The sequence below is a fragment of the Ceratotherium simum genome, chromosome 16 (genome assembly GCF_057802395.1).
Source record: "Ceratotherium simum simum isolate JZ-2026a chromosome 16, ASM5780239v1, whole genome shotgun sequence".
Taxonomy (NCBI): Eukaryota; Metazoa; Chordata; class Mammalia; order Perissodactyla; family Rhinocerotidae; genus Ceratotherium; species Ceratotherium simum.
In genome coordinates this window covers 10,103,023-10,119,905 of record NC_141915.1, presented here as the reverse complement: position 1 = coordinate 10,119,905, position 16,883 = coordinate 10,103,023, and positions in this window count along the sequence as shown.

Here is a 16,883-nt window from a genome sequence, read left to right as displayed (position 1 = left end):
ATGTAGCCTCTCGATACCTCACCTCAACCATGACATGCACACATGGTGAGAGCACCACCTCACCTCTTTCTGGTTCAATGCCAGAAGTGAAGGGAGGAGGACCCAGTTCTCAGGGGAAGCAGGTGGCTAAGCAGATGCTCCCCCAGCCTCAGTCCAGGCTCCAATGTGGACCTGCACCCAGAGAAGCCATTTTCCAGAACAGCCTCTGCTGCTCCTCACCCTCCCAAGTCGGGTTGGGCCATCCACTGGATTGTATCCAGCCATTGGATTGCATTCCTCTGTGCTAAGTGTGGCTGTAAAGCAACGACTGTTTTGAAAATAAAGCTCAGAACTTACACATCCAAATGCCTGCTGGCCCTCTGTGTAGTCACATCAGGGAGCTGTGGGCTCATTCCTCCACCTGCCACAGCTCAGTCCTTCTTCAAATTCTTACAAGGCTGCCTGAGGCAGCGAGAGGACCTTCTGATTAACCTAGGTGAGGGCAGATTTCATCCTTCAAGGATATATCTGGTATTTTGGAAATGGCCAAAAGTCACGGGGAGTCAAGCCTGGTGAGAAAGGAAATGGGTGCTCAAGTGCACAATACTGTTTTAAATCAAAGATATGGAGTCACCATGATGTAACAGGGTAGGTTTTTTTTTTTGCTTTGTCAAGTATATGCATTTTTTTTATTGCGGAATTTTTGTTGTACATCATTGTTTATCAGTCTCCATATAAGTGCAGCCCTCCAACCCTTGTGCCCACCCCTCACCCCCCTAGCCCCTGGTAACCACCAGACAGTTCTATCTGTAACAGGGTAGGTTTTAAACATTATCTGAGAGCAAAGGAGAGGCCCCAAAGATGTTCTCAGCAATGGCAGAACTGTTGGATTAAGTTCTGATTAAGTACAGCTTCCCAGGATGATAACTTTGAAGGGAAAGACCCGTTTGGGTATATGGCAAGGTCCAAGTGTCCTCGTTTAAAAGTCCCCAGTATCACAATTGTGTAGTCTAAATTCATCTAGAACAGCCTCTCTAGAAGGAACTATGATCACCTGTTATTGATATATTCTTCCATCAGTGACATATACAAAAGACCCCTGGACACACTGATAAAATAGAACTGGGGGCCCCCAAGCCTGAGAGATGACATAATGGAAACAAGATTAGTTAAGAGGAGGGACAAACTATAATTTGTCAAATCAAAGGCTTTTGGAATCTCTCCCCTCTCTTGGCTTGGGCCCAAATCCATTTTGCCAAGTTAAAAATGTCCCGTAACTAAGAAAGAGCAAACATATGTAGAGGTGGGGATAGGGGACTTGGGACCCTGGAGGTAGCACCAAACCTTTGCAGGGGTTTTCAAACTTTGGGCTCTGAGGTGGTCAGTGTGGCCCCGAGGCTGTGGGTGGGGGTTTCAAGTTCTCAGACTCTGTAGCTGGGTTCAAATCCTTGATATACCCATGACTGTCTGTATAACCTTGGACAAGTGTTGACCCTCTCTGAGCCTCAGTTTCCCATCTGTACAATGGGGTTGACAATAATATTTCTACCTTCCCCTCAGAGTTGTTCAGAGTACTAAGTGAGCTAATGTGAGTGAAGAGTCTGGCACACAGCAAGTGTTCAATAAATGGTAGGTGTCACTGTTAAGGCAGCCCACGTCCTCGCCTCTCCTAGCATCTGCCTTCCCTTCCTTCCCTCTCCTCCCTAGATGCTTCTAATTATGCAGATGACTGAAAAATCACACCCCCTGACAGAGGCAGTTCTCCTCAAATTAGAATAACTGAACAAGATGACAATAGATTAGGTAAGTGACGGGCAACGGATAAAAATTAAGATGGTGACTCCAGTGTTTCTCAGTCGTTTTCGTTTCATGATATACTTGCAAATGTCTAAACTAACTAGGGTTATTCTCAGGGTGACCATGATTTTCTTAAGCCAACCAGCTGCTAACATGTCCCCCTGCATTTCATAACTCCTCACAGCTGTATGGTAGCAATTCCTTCCATCCATCCGTCCATCCATCCATCCATCCATCTAATTATTCAACAAATGTTTACGGAGCACTTGCTATATGCTAGGAACTGAGTGAAGCACTGGAGACAAGCAGTGATCAAGAAAATCCTTCACGAAACTTTAGAGCCTAGTGGGCATTTATAAGTTTTCTTGAAAAAGAGATTTTTTAAAAAGGAGGAACGATGATCAATAGCTTAAGTTGTTTGGGTAACTGAGACATAGGCATCAAGATAGGCAAGATAATTAAAGCAGATAGAGAAGAGAATGCTAGAGGAAGAAAGGACTTTTGAGGTGATTTAGTTAAATCTAGTTTTATAGGTGAGCAAACCAAGGTCCAGAGAGTGGGAGCTGACTTGTCTGAGGTCACCTGAGAAGGTGATGGAGAGGGAGATGGCAGAAAGAGAGAGAAGATTCTCTAGATGACATAGAGAACATTATTAGACTCAGTTGATAGATTGAGTGAGTAGATATTAACAAAGTCAGGAAGCACTATCCTCCTTGGGATGAGCAGGGGAGGGGGGAGAAGAGCCTCTATGTCTCATCTGAGTTTGAGAAAAAGTAAAAGGGATCCAAGGGGTGCAAAAGACATCCCAGGTTCCCACTGATGGCCTCTCGGGGCAGTCTTTTCTCTTTCCTGTGCTTCAGGAAAGACATGTCATTCACATCTGGACAGTACACCCTCCTTCCCCAGCTTCTCACCTCCCTTTCTCAGTCTTTCCCTGGCCCCTCCCTCCATGTGTCCCTCCCTTTCTCTTAATTCCATTTCATTCTCCATCCTTGAGTTCCTCTTACGGGCCTGACTCTGTCTTGAGTGCTGAGGTGGGGGAAAGGGCAGCAGAAGAAATGCAAGGAACAAGCTCTGGTTTGGGCACAAACTAGCTAAATAACAATGTGAGACATTATATGACACAAGGCATCCCCATGGTGCTTTAGGAAATTGCAGGAGAGGAGAGCTGGAAAGTCTTCCTAGGTGAGGTGGGACCAGTGTCGAGCTAATAATAAATAATTATAACAGCAACTGTTTATTGAACACTAATTATGTGCTTGGCATTTTGCATCCTTTCCTCATTTAATCCTGACTATAACTCTGGGAGGTAGGTATTATCTCCATTTTACAGATGAGGGAGGTGAGGCTCAGGACTTAAGTAACTTGTTCAAAGTCACACTGCTAGTACAGGGCAGACCCAGGATCTGAGCCCAGCTCAGCCTGGCTAGGCAGCCGTGCCAGGTACCGCCACCTCTAGTGAGGGTTTGGATGTGCCTTCATGAAGGGCATTCCAGACCTTGGTCAAAGAAGAAGATGAAGAATCGAGAGCAAGTTGGCAGAATAGGAGGTCCCAGCCCTTGTACCTCTACAGAAACACTGATTTAACAAACACCCATGGGTGAAAATACCTCATGAGAGCTCCAGAATCCAGTTGTACATGCTAAATATGTACAGCTTTTTGTACGTCAGTCATACCTCAGTAAAGTGGTTTAAAAAAAAAAGGAATACATGAAGAAGCATTGATGGAAAAGTGACTACCCCAACTTCTCTCCCCAGAGGGACTCCACACAGGGCTGCCACTCCAGCCAGCTGTGAAGCAGCTCAGGACACGGGCTGGCCCGAGGGGGGCTGACCTCATGCGGCCCCAGTGCCTGGCTTTACTCACAGCAGCAGCCCATTGTGAGGACTGGTTGGAGGGTGTCACCAGCCCAGGCAACCCTTCTCCTCTCCACCTTGCGACAGTGAGCCTGTGAGGCAGAGTGACACTTCTAGGCACCCAGGCCTCCCTCCTGGATTCCCAGTGCAAGGCCCTATAGCTTCAGCTATGATCACTTCCCCACCGCTTGACACCACACACACACACACACACACACACACACACTCCCACATCACTCCACTTTCAGTCCAGAACCTTACCAAGCTCTGACCGCTCCTTCCCCACCCCCAGCCTGGCCCCTAGACTCACTTCGGCTGGGACCAGGGAGAGCAGCATCCACCTCTCCACCCGGGGCCTCCGCAGAGCAGATCTGAGCCACCCAGAGGTGTCGGGCAGGCTGTACGTCCTCCTGCTGCTGTCATTGTGACGGCCGCCGCTGAGGCATTTCCTAATGACTGAGCAGGTCGGGAGGACAGTGCCGGGAAGTGAATGTCGCCCAACCCGTTTGAGGCCAGGAGGCTCTTGGCATTGCCCAGGGGTTTGGCAGCTGGTGGAGTCAGGTGATCTTGATGAGGAGGCTAGGAGAGGAGCCCCCTGTCTGAAGGGGAGCCCAGGGATGAGTTCTCGAGACAGGCAGAGGGTCTCACAATGGAAGCAGTGACCCAGGACCCCTTTGACTGAGGTTCCCCATAGATGGGTCTCCCCACCCGAACAATAAGAAAGTCATGCTCACAGTCCTTCCACCCTCCTGGACCCATCTCAGTGATTCCCTCCAACCCACCATGCACAGGGTGAAGGGGTCAGATCAGCCTCAGTAAGGCATTGCTAACCGAAGTCGCGTACAAATATTCGAGTGATATGCCTATGTGCATTTGTCATTCATCGAACACTTGGAGAGACTCAGAGCTCCAAAAGACCAAACACCAGTGGGATAAAGAACAAGGCAGAGTAAAACCAGTGAAGTAGAAGTGCACACCTGCACACCAAGAAGTCCCTGATATCACGTGCAATAGAAGCAAGTTTCAGAACAGTCTGTATAATATGATTCTATTTATGGAAATGATGATAATATGATAATTTTTATAGAGAAAAATCTGAAAGAAGACACATCAAACTTGATAGTAGTTATCTCTGACAGAACTTGCTAACTTATACATTCCTATGATGTTTGAATTTTTACCCTGAGTGTGTGTTTCTTTCATGATCAGAAAAAAACAATTAAAAATAAGGCAGGAGCAAAGCTGGGGATCTGGAAAGCATTTTGGGGGAGACCTCCAAGTCCTCTCAGGACTGAAGGCCAAGTCCTCAAGAAATTGGTTTTCTTCTGAAAAAAGGAGGTTTCTGGATCCAAGGCACAGCTAAGCATGAGTTTGACCCCATAGAGTACCCCAGGACTGCCCCTCCCCCACCCCATCAACCATGGCCTGGCTCCATAACCACCTTGAGGCTGGTGGGGGAGGACAGCAGGGCAGTGCACCGGGCCACCTTGCCCAGGAACACAGAGATGGCTGAGTACAAACTGTTGTGACAGTCTCTCATGTTCTTTCCCCAGGAGTCGAATGTGAGGAGACCTAGGTAGTCTCAGATTTAGCAAACAGAAATGTAGACAGCCCAGGTAAATTTGTATTTCAGATAAACAACAAATAATTTTTTAGAATAAGTATGCTCAATGCAATATTTGGGACCTACTTATACTAAAAAATTATTCGTTGTTTATCTAAAACTCAAATTTCATTGGGCATCCTACATTTCATTTTGCAACTTTAGTCCCCAAAGCCTCCCGAAATTTTTTTCCTATCAGCACCTCCAGAGGCCCCTTCAGCAGCATGGTTCATGACTCTGTCTAGGGCTTTCTAGGGGTTCCTGAAAAGGAGTCCCAAATACCTCAGCATCAATGCCCCTGTGGGCCCCGGGGAGGGGACTGAGCGAGGCTGGTCTACCCTTAGACTCAGAGTAATGTGATGTCATTATGGAGTAATATGAAGTTCCTGAGGCCCCCAAATCTTTTCTACTGGTCCTGACATGAAACTTGACTTTGAAGATTATCTTAAATATATAAATACTTACTATTATAGTCTGTCATGGTTTTGTATTCCAAAATAAGAATTCCACTTAAAAATTATATATACATATGTATGTTTGTGTGTACACACACACACACACACGCAACTTACCTGAGAGAGTAAATATATCATCTGGAGAAACCTTAGCTTGACTCTTTCAGGTTGGCTCTAGCCATCCAGCAAGGTCCTGAGAGAGTGAGACATAGGACTGTTAAGTTTTGACAGGCAGAGGGGAATTAGTTATCAGGAAAGGTGGAGAGATAGGTATGTTAGCTAGAAGGATCTACACTATAGGATTTGATAGTAGGGAGCTCTGGGAAGTTAAAATCAGTGCAGGAGCATTCACAAGTGCTCTGTGTGTATTTACATAAAGAGAAAGTGCCATGTACCTTTGGGTAAGTTACTTAATCCCTCTGTCCCTCAGTTGCTTCATCTGAAAAAGGGAGATAATAATACCTACACTATAGGATTGTTGTGATGGTTAAATAAATGGATGCAAATAATGTGCCTGGAACCACGCCTCTTAAGCATTAAGGGCTCCGTCAACATTATCCACCATGATCATCATCATGGCAAACAGAGAAGGCAGAAGAGGAGTGAGAGGACTTGAATACCTCCTGCTTCACGGGGCCTGGCCAATCTGGTCCTGGCTTAGTGAATAAGGTATCTGTTGCAAATCCCACCATCCCATTTTAAAGTACCCTGCCCTTCTCGGTAGAAAGGACGAATGCAGGCTGAAGTATAGAAAACTAGTTTTTAGCTCAGGGAGGGATGGGACCAGTGACCTCTGCTCTGGTCAGGCCACACTGGAGAGTTGTGTCCCATTCTGGGGTCACATTGGGGGTGGTGCTGCTGAGGCACTGAAGCATGTTCTGGGGAAGAGGCTGGCCAGGGTGGGCATGGATCTGAGACCATTTTGTCCCCATAAGATAAGACCTTCCTTGGAGAGACCTCTGTGAGGGTAGGGGGCTTCCAGACAAGACAAGTGAGAATCCCGGCCGAGGCTGGCTGACCACGAACTGACTGCAGGTACGGTTTCTACATGGGATGAATAGCTGGACCAGGACAGAAGTTCCCCAATACTAGAATCACCTGGAGAACTGATTAAAGAAACAGATTTCCAGGCCCTGTCTCAGGACTTAGCAGGTCTTGGGAGGGGCCTGGGAAAGTACATTCTATATTTGTTTTTTTAAATTGGATGGATAAAGGAATGGATAGATACGTGATAATGCAAGAATAGTGCATGCTAAGGGTGGAATCTAGGAGTTGGATATATGGGTTTTCATTGTAAAATACTTTCAATTATTTTTTCAAATTTCAGTTCTTTCAAGAAATTCTTTGCTGTATGTTGGGAATTGTCATAATAAATGTTGAAAAACACAATTTCTTGAATAAGTAATATATTCAGATAATTAAAAAATGAAAAAGTGTTAAAAGACCTGCAGTAGAGGAGCCGGCCCGGTGGCGTAGCGATTTAGTTCATGTGTTCCACTTTGGCTGCCCAGGGTTGGCTGGTTCGGATCCTGGGCATGGACATACTCACCGCTCATCAAGCCATGCTGAGGTGGCACCCCACGTAGAAGAACTAGTAGGACCTACAACTAGGATATACAACTATGTACTGGGACTTTGGGGAGAAAAAAGAAAAAGAGGAAGATTGGCAACAGATGTTAGCTCAGGACCAATCTTCCTCAAAAAAAAAAGACCTTCCTCAAAAAAAAGTAGAGATTCCCTCCCCTCCTTGTCCCCCATCTGCCCATTTCCTATGCACCCCAAAGGGTAACCACTAACTCACACTCATTAGGATGGCTACTATCAAAAAACCAGAAAATAAGAAGGGTTGGTGAAGATGTGGAGAAATTGGAACCCTTGTGCACTGCTGGTGGGAATGTAAAATGCTGCAGCCACTGTGGACAATAGTATGATGGTTCTTCAATTACCATATGAATTACCATATGATCCAGCAATTCCACTTGTGAGTATATACCGAAAAGAACTGAAAGCAGAGACTCCATAGATATGTGTACACCCATGTTCATAGCAGCATTATTCAAATAGCCAAAAGGTGGAAGCAACCCAAGTGTCCATCAGTAGGTGAATGGATTAACAAAATGTGGTCTATTCATACCATGGAGTATTATTCAGCCTTAAAAAGGAAGGAAATCCTGACACATGCTACAACGTGGATGAACTTTGAGGATATCATCCTAAGTGAAATAAGTCAGTCACAAAAGGACAAATACTGTATGATCCCACTTATATGAGGTCCCTAGAGTAGTCAAATCCACAGAGACAAAAAGTAGAATGGTGGGTGCCAGGGGCCGAGGGGGAGGAATAGGGAGTTAGTGTTTAACGGGTAGAGTTTCAGTTTAGGAAGAAGAAAAGAGCTCTAGAGATGGATGGTGGTGATGACTGTGTGACATCACAATGTGAGTGTACTTAATATCAGTGAACTGCACATTTAAAAATGGTGAAGATGGTAAATTTTATATTATGTGTATTTTACCACAATTTTTTAAAAAAGTAGCCACTGTCATAAGTGCAGCTTATTTATTTTTATGTCTACGTGAGCCAATACAGATATAGATTCTCATTCCCCCCCTTTTTTTTTTGCCAAAGGATAGGGCACCACGTACACGCTTCTGCATCTCTCTTGTCTTATTCTACACTACATCTTGGAGCTTTCTCCATTATTGGCACATGCATGGTCTGAGTTTTTGGAACCCAAGTTTTTAGCAGCCTCTCTAGTAACATCAAAGGGCAGCCTGTTTAGGCACCTCTGGCCTGGGAGATGGCTGGGGTTCCAGGTAGCTTGGAGATGTGCTCCTTCCTCCAGGCTAGGTGGAGGAGGACTAGAAGCTGGGGCGGCTCTTTCAGACAGAGGTGCTCCTCTGTCCCTACCATCTTACAGGTCCCAGAGCAGCATTCTCCACACCAGCGTCACCAGGGAAGTGGAGTCCCCAGGGCTCCTGGCTCTCCCGCTCCCTCAGAAGGGACTCTGGGTGTCCAGCAGTAGGGGCACTCGGCAGCTCTCTGCTCCACCTTCCCTCCAGCCCCTATGGGGACGGGGTAGGGGCAGCAGGGAGGGGCCACCCTAATAGGACGGAGTCACTCATGCCATTCAGAACCATATGCCAGGGCTGACATTTTAATAAGGGTAAAGTGAGTCACCCCAAATATCAAAGGCAGAGGGGGATGGGGGTCCCGGGGAGCACAGGTGGAGCCAGGAGCTGCAGGCTGGGCATAGGAGTGCGGAGAAGGAGGGGAAGGGGAAGGGGGAGAGGGAGAACGTGATTACCGGTTAAGGCCAGGCTTTGCTAGGGCAGAGGCTCTTGGTCTTTTTCTATCACTGCCATCCATGAAAAGACACTTGACAATGATCTCCAGCTGAGCGTGTTCCTGTGGGCACACCTGGATCACTGACTAGGGCCTGGATCAGGGACATCAGGGCTGTGTGTGGTTTGGAGACAGGAAGCCATTGCCTTGATTGCCCATATTCCGCCAGTGGAGGCTTGCTCAGTCCTGGCTCTGGATGAGGGCCGAGTCATACAAGGAAGGCAGGCAGGTGAATGGGGTGGGGTGGGGGGCAACCTGGCTGCGCCCCTGTGCACACTCATGGTGGTTGCAATTAAACAACGCCCAAGGGGCAGGAGGCGGAGCATCTCCTGGTCATAAGTGTGGGTGTGCACGTGACCCTTGACCCTCCTCCCCCCGCCCCCACTCACAGGAGTCCTGATAGCCTGAGGAATGTGGGCAGATGAGGAGGCCTAACCAGGGAGGGCAGAGGACCCCGAAAGTGTGGACTGGAGGATCCCCTGGTCCCCAGGGAAGCCCACACAGAGACTGAGGCTTCAGTGATCCCTCAAGTGGCCCTGCTCACCACCCTGCCACCTCCCAGCCCAGTCCAGCCAGTGAGGCCATGCTCCCCACAGTGAGACTAGGGGAGGACCCTGAGTTGGGTGCAGCCCGATGGTCTCCCCACCCATTAGCAGTTGTTGGGCCCTGGTCCTGCCTGGTTCCAACCAGCTCAGGGGCCTGTTTGGGGTTTCAATTCATTTATGCCCTTGCGAATTCCCTGGGCTGGCCTCCTCACCCAAGGCTGCGCACGCCTCTAAAATCTCTCTCTGTCTTACCTGTTCCCTTTGTCCCACTCTCTGGGCTCTCCTCCATTATTATAGAGCCTGGGGCTGCCAGTAGCCCAGGGGAAACCTGGGGCCTTTGAACAGAAAACAAAGACGCCCCTCCTCCAGGTTGACCCAGGCCCAGCCAGGGCACACGGCTTGGTAGGCACAATAAGGGCTATTTTTCCTTCCCAACTGGCCCGCCTCAGCTCTCAGCTCCCTTAGCTCAACCTTCACAGCAGTATGCAGCAGCCAGAGAGTATCTTCACAAGTCTCCCTCATCATTATCCTCCCCCTGAAGACATCCATGGTTCCCCACTGCCCTCAGTACAAAGCCCACACTCCTCAGCCAGCACATGAGGCCCTCACTGCCTTCCCCAGACTCGCTTCAGACATGCCCTCAGCCGTCAGTGGTGGCTTTCAGTTCAGGGCCCTTCAAGAACTCGGACTTTTGGGCCTCTGTGGAGTTTTCCCATGTCTTTTTTTTTTTTAACCTGGAATGCCTTTCTACCTCATCCCCTCCTTGCTGGCATCCCCATCTTTTAAGACCTTAAAAGAGAGGATCCTAACTCATCTCTGTAGACTCCAGCATAGTGCCTGGTATCATTAGAGCTCAATAAGTCAGTGTTTGTTAAATGAATAAATCTACCTTCTCAAGCCTGGCTCAAGTGTATGGGGCCTAGGGGTGGGGGCTAGCAAGGGACGTTTGGGCAACACGGTCATTGTACTTTTTATTCTAAATTCCTTTGGAAGCCACAGCAAATTCCCTCCTCAACGTCGTAATGGACTGACAACCTGGGGTCTGGCTGGAGACAGGAGCTCCCACTGGGTTAGAGCCTTACTTTAGCCACTGTACTGCCAATGTCATCTTTGAAAAAGCATGGTCTTGGGCATGTTCTCCAGGAGGTGAGTCTGGGAAGGGGAGGGAAGATGGACTGGGGAAGAGAGAGGGATAGTGAAGAAATCTGGGGCTTTTGAAAGAGGAATTCCCCGGTAGAACCTAATCTAGTGTTTTGTCTTCCTAATTTTTTCCACATCAGAATGCCACCTGTACAATTGTTTACTTGATTTTTTTTAATTGAGCCACATTTTAAACTTAAATATCTACTCTCGTCTCATTCTAAGCATCCATACCTGTGAAATCAGAGGTTTGATATTCTAATGATATTTTTAATAAGCAGCAAAATTAATACATACTGTTAAGTAAAAAAAAGGTTCACCTGTGTACCATCTGAAGTCGCAGCGCGCAGACCTTGGCACACGCTGACTGGGACGTATGAATGAAGGATGGTGGCCTGGGGAGTGGACAGAGGCTCAGGATCCCAGAGCCGGGAAGAGGCCACTTGGGGACGTTTCATGGCTGAGCCCAAGGCCGGGTTTAAATGCTGGAGCTGAGAGCCCTTTGGACCGGAAGCCACAGTGTGGGATCAAACAAGAATCCTGAGAAAAGGAGACAGGTAGCTTGGATTGGAGGATAAATGTGGCAAGGCCCCACGGTGACCCGAGGGTGCGGGCTCCGAGAGGCAGAGCAGGGGTGGGGCACCGGGCGAGCAGGAAGGCTCTGAGTAATGCCCCACGCCCGCGCCCAGCCAGCGTGGGGCTGCTTCCGGCCGCTCAGCCTGCGTGCGCTCCGGCCCGAGTCCCTCTCCCGGTCGTAAAACACTGGGCCTTTAAAATCGCCAACTCCAGGTGCAGAGATGCTCCGAGACAGGTCGGGGAAGGGAAGCGAAAGATGCGAGAGCGGAGGTCTGTTCTCTGGGCGGAATGTGGAAGGGAAACCTCTCCCCACTCCCTGGGAGTGGTGGCAGCGGCAGGAGCAAGACTGCTTGACATACGCCTTTCACGGAGGATTTGCTGAGTCTTCACTCCTTATCCCAGAACTGAAGGCCTCCGTGACAGCTGAGAGCCCTCAGTGCTTGAGACAGGTAAGGCCAGCGTCAGGGACAGAGTCAGGAGTGAAAAAAATGATACAGTTTCTGATTATTAAAATAGCACTTCTGTTGAAAAAAGTGGAAATTCATAAAAGCACACATGAAAAAGAAAAATATAAACTCTACACCACCTCTACAGACAACTACCATAAATATTTTGGAGTTTATTCTTTCAGCCTATATATATAATATATATGATTATGTTAAAAATAATTATATATTATATAATGCATAATTATGATATATAATTATTTTAAGATAAGGGGGATCACATTCTATAAATTCTTTTAGGACCTGATTTTTTTCAGTTGTTATCTTGTGATCTCCAATAAACATTCTTTTACACCCTCATTTTTTTTTGCTGAGGAAGATTTGCCCTGAGCTAACATCTATACCAATCTTTCTCTATTTTGTATGTGGGTTGCCGCCACAGCATGGCTGCCGACAGGTGGTATAGGTCCGTACCTGGGAACCCAACCCAGGCCGCTGAAGCGGAGTGCACTGAACTGAACCACTAGGCCACCAGGCGGGCCCTAACACCTTCATTTTTAATGGATGTAGTTATTTATTTAATTAATCTATTGATTGATATTTACGTTGTTTCCAATTTTTCCCTGTTATAAAAGATTTCTGCAATAGGTGTTTCTATTGCAAAATCTTGATGTTATTTCCTTAAAATAATTATAAGAAATGAAATTGATGAGTCAAAGTATAATATAATTTTAAATATTTCTAATAAATATTGTCAAATTTCTTTTTTTTTTAATAATTTTATTTATTTATTTTTCCCCAAAGCCCCCCAGTAGATAGTTGTATGTCATAGCTGCACATCCTTCTAGCTGCTGCATGTGGGACGCGGCCCCAGGACAGCCAGAGAAGTGGCACGTTGGTGCGCGTCCGGGATCTGAACGCGGGCCGCCAGTCGTGGAGCGCTTGCACTCAACCGCTAAGCCACGGGGCCGGCCTCAAATTTCTTTTCATAAAAGTTGTACCAATTTAGACTTCCTCCAGCAGCATATGAAATTGCCTTTTGTCACCCTCACTCACCTTGCCTGTGTATTATTATAACTTTATCTTCACCAAAAAAAGAGAAAAAACCTTAAAATCTTTCCCTTCTCTCTGTCATCACTGTCAATATCTTATCTTAAGACACCGTCAGCAACTTGTTTGGAAGCTGCAATAGCCTTTTAACTTCCCTTCCTGCTCCCACTTTCCTCCCCTCACCCTGCCTGCCATGGTCTGTTTCCCACAGAACAGAGTTATCTTTTTAAAAACTGTACATTAGTTGATTTTGGCTTCTGGTCATGACAGAGTGCTTGTATCAGACTAGGATTAAATTACATAAAACACACACACACACACACAGCTGTTTTAGGGCTTCAGAGAACAGCTGACGTGGGCAGAACATAAATAATCAAGATCTTGTAAACAAAGAAAACACTTTGAGGTGAGGCAGATCTTCTCCACTGCTTTCTTTAAGGAAATTCCAAAAGGAATTTGCTGATTTGCTTGGGAGGCATTGATGCTGAGCTGAAAATGGTGGCCAAAGTTTTGGCATTATCACAAGGTGCAAAAATTGGAGTTCAGGGTCTGACAAGAAAGAAGGATCTGGTAAACACTCTAGGGTTTCAGCTGAGACTCCTTAAGGGTTATGACCTAGGAGTAAGGGCAATCCAGAAATAGACCAGCCCATACAAAGCCTGGAACACCTCAGTTCCTGATTGAATCAAATGATTTGACCTTAGTCTAACTGCCTTGAAAAAAAAAAAAACAGAAATTTTTATCTCTTCTAGAGAAATAACATCATCTAGAGCCTCTACAATTTTCATTCTACCCAGCACCCAATGTTTAACAAAAATTAATAGATATACTAGGAGATAAGACCAAATAAACAAAAACCAAGAGAAAAAAGTAGACGATAGAAGCAGACCCAAAGGAGAAAAAGATATTGGTATTATTGTACATGGACTTTAATATGACCAAGAAAGTAGATGGAGAACTAGAAACAATTTTTAAAAAGAACCAAATGGAAATTCTAGAATTGAAAAATACAATTACTGAAATAAAAAACTCTATAGATGGGGTTAACAGCAGGTGAGATACAACAGAAGAGAGGATGAGTGAACTGAAAGATAAGTCAGTAGAAACCATTCAGTCTGAAGCATGGAGTGGGAAAAAAGGATGGAAAATATGGAAAAGAGCATAAGAGAATACGGAATGTGGTGTAAAAGTCTAAGTACATTTAACTGGAGTCACTTAAGTAAAGGAGAGTAAGTGACTGGTTCAGAAGCAGTAGTTGAAGAGTTACTGATTACAAATTTTACAATATTAATGAAATAGATTAAACCACAGATCCAAGAAACTCTACAAATCTCAAGCAAAATAAATACAAAAAATCCCCACCTAGTCACATTGTAGTAAAACTTCTTTTTTTTTTTTTTAAAGATTTTATTTATTTTATTTTTTCCCCCCAAAGCCCCAGTGGGTAGTTGTACGTCGTAGCTGCACATCCTTCTAGTTGCTGTATGTGGGACTCGGCCTCAGGATGAACGGAGAAGTGGTGCCTTGATGTGCACCCGGGATCCGAACCCGGGCCACCAGCATCACAGCGCGCGCACTTAACTACCAAGCCACAGGGCCGGCCCTGTAGTAAAACTTCTGAAAACCAGAGACAAACAGAATTTTTAAAAATTGGCCTAGAAAAAAAGACATTACCTTCAGAGGAGCAACAATAATACTGACAGCTCATTTTCAGGATAAAGAGGGAAACCAGGCGAGAGTGGAAGTCAAGGATACATGTTATAATCTTTAAAGGGTGAAAGAAAATAGCTACCAGTCTAGAATTATGTACAGAGAAAAATATTTTTCAAAAATTAAGGTGGAATAAAGAGGTTTACAAATGGAAACAGAATTCATTGGTAAGAGAGCTGCACTAAAAGAAATACTAAAGGACATTCTTCAGACAGAATGAAAATGATCCCAGTGGAAGCAAAGAAATGCAAGAATGCATGAATGACAAGAGGTAAATGTGCAGGGAAAATACATGAATATTGACTGTATAGAACAATAATATCTTAAGAGTTCAAAAACAGGGGCTGGCCTGGTGGTGTAGCAGTTAACTTGGGTTCGCCGGTTCGGATCCTGGGTGCGGACGTACTCACAGCTCATCATGCCATGCTGAGGTGGCGTCCCACATAGAAGAGCTACAACTCTACATGTATGATACACAACTACGTACTGGGGCTTTGGGGAGAAAAAAGAAAAAAGAAAAAAGAAAAAAAAAAAAAGAGGGAGATTGGCAACAGGTGTTAGCACAGGGCCTATCTTCCTCAAAAAAAAAAAAGAAAGAAAAGAAAATGGACTTGAGTTAAAAAATATATGAAAAATTAAAATAATAATATCCAAAAGCAGGAGGGGGATAAGTAGAGTTAAATTATAAGAGTCTTGTGTTGGGCTGGCCCTGTGGCTTGGTGGTTAAGTGCGCGTGCTCTGATGCTGGTGGCCCGGGGTTCGGATCCCGGGCGCACACGGAGGCACCACTTCTCTGTCTATCCTGAGGCCGAGTCCCACATACAGCAACTAGAAGGATGTGCAGCTATGACATACAACTATCTACAGGGGCTTTGGGGGGAAAAAAATAAATAAATAAAATCTTTAAAAAAAAAAGAGTCTTGTGTTATCTGGGGAGTGGTAAAAGTACAAATTATAGTGGACTAGTAATTCAAGGATGCATGTTGTAGTTTCTTGATAACCATTAAAAGAATGATAAAAGAATGTATAATTAAGAACTAATGGGAGGGCCGGCCCTGTGGCTTGGTGGTTAAGTGCGCGCGCTGCGATGCTGGTGGCCCGGGTTCGGATCCCGGGTGCGCATCGAGGCACCACTTCTCCGTTCATCCTGGGGCCGAGTCCCACATACAGCAACTAGAAGGATGTGCAGCTACGACATACAACTATCCACTGGGGCTTTGGGGGGAAAAATAAAATAAATAAAAAAAAAAAAAACTAATGGGAGACATAGAATAATTTAAAAAATCTAATTCAAAAGAAGGTAGGAAAGGTTTAAAATAGGGATATTTCTTTTTTTTTTAATTTTTAATTAATTAATTTATTTATTTTTCCCCAAAGCCCCAGTAGCTAGTTGTATGTCATAGTTTCACATCCTTCTAGTTGCTGTATGTGGGAGGCAGCCTCAGCATGGCCGGAGAAGCGGTGCGATGGTGCGCGCCCAGGATCCGAACCCGAGCCGCCAGCAGCGGAGCGCATGCACTTAACCGCTAAGCCAGGGGGCTGGCCCAAAATAGGGATATTTCTTAAAAATGTCTTTGACTTTTTGTATTTCTTCTGCTGTAAACTTCTCTGTATCTTTTGCTCAGTTTTCTATTTGGATGCTTTCCTTTTCTTATTGAAGATGGACACAAATATAGGTAAATAGAAATATGTCCAAGTGAATGTTGCAAATACTTTCTTGTAGGGCTCAGTTTTAAATCTCTGTGCCTTGGTTGGGACACTAAGGGCCTGGTAAGACCACCTGCTTGGACGTTGGTAAGAGGAATAGTCCCTTGCAGTCTTATGCTTTGCACCCAGTAGGAGGAGCTCACCAAATGCCTAATCAATTGAACTGAATTGAGATAATCAAGGGGCTAAGCAAACACGGGGTGCTGCATTATTGTCATTTAGTGAGTAAGGAGGTATTTGAACCAGTGACAGGAATAGCGAACGCTGAATGTTGAAGTCAAAGAGGGAGCAGAAATAAACTCGGCTGGAAAGAACCACAGGAATCCCCTGTGGTTGGAAGGCTCAGCCTGCAGGGGACACGTGCGCTGCGGCTCTGGACTGGATGCCTGGAGCAGAAACGCGTGACGCATACCTAATCAAGGCCAGCAGGTGGCGCTCTAAAGACGTCCCATTGCTATCCAAACTTCCAGGGCCAAGATCTTGCTTGACCACCCAAAAAGTAGAAACTAACTGAGGCACGGGGAGCCTCCGAGCTCTTTTTGGCTCTGTGCTTCCTCCAGAGGTGAAATGCCCAAGCTCAAGAGCCCTGTCGGGTTTTTTTTCTATGCTTGTTTTGCCTGTGGGTGCCTGTGGGCATTCAATTCAATTTAGACCAGTGTGCTTCAGACTTTGATGA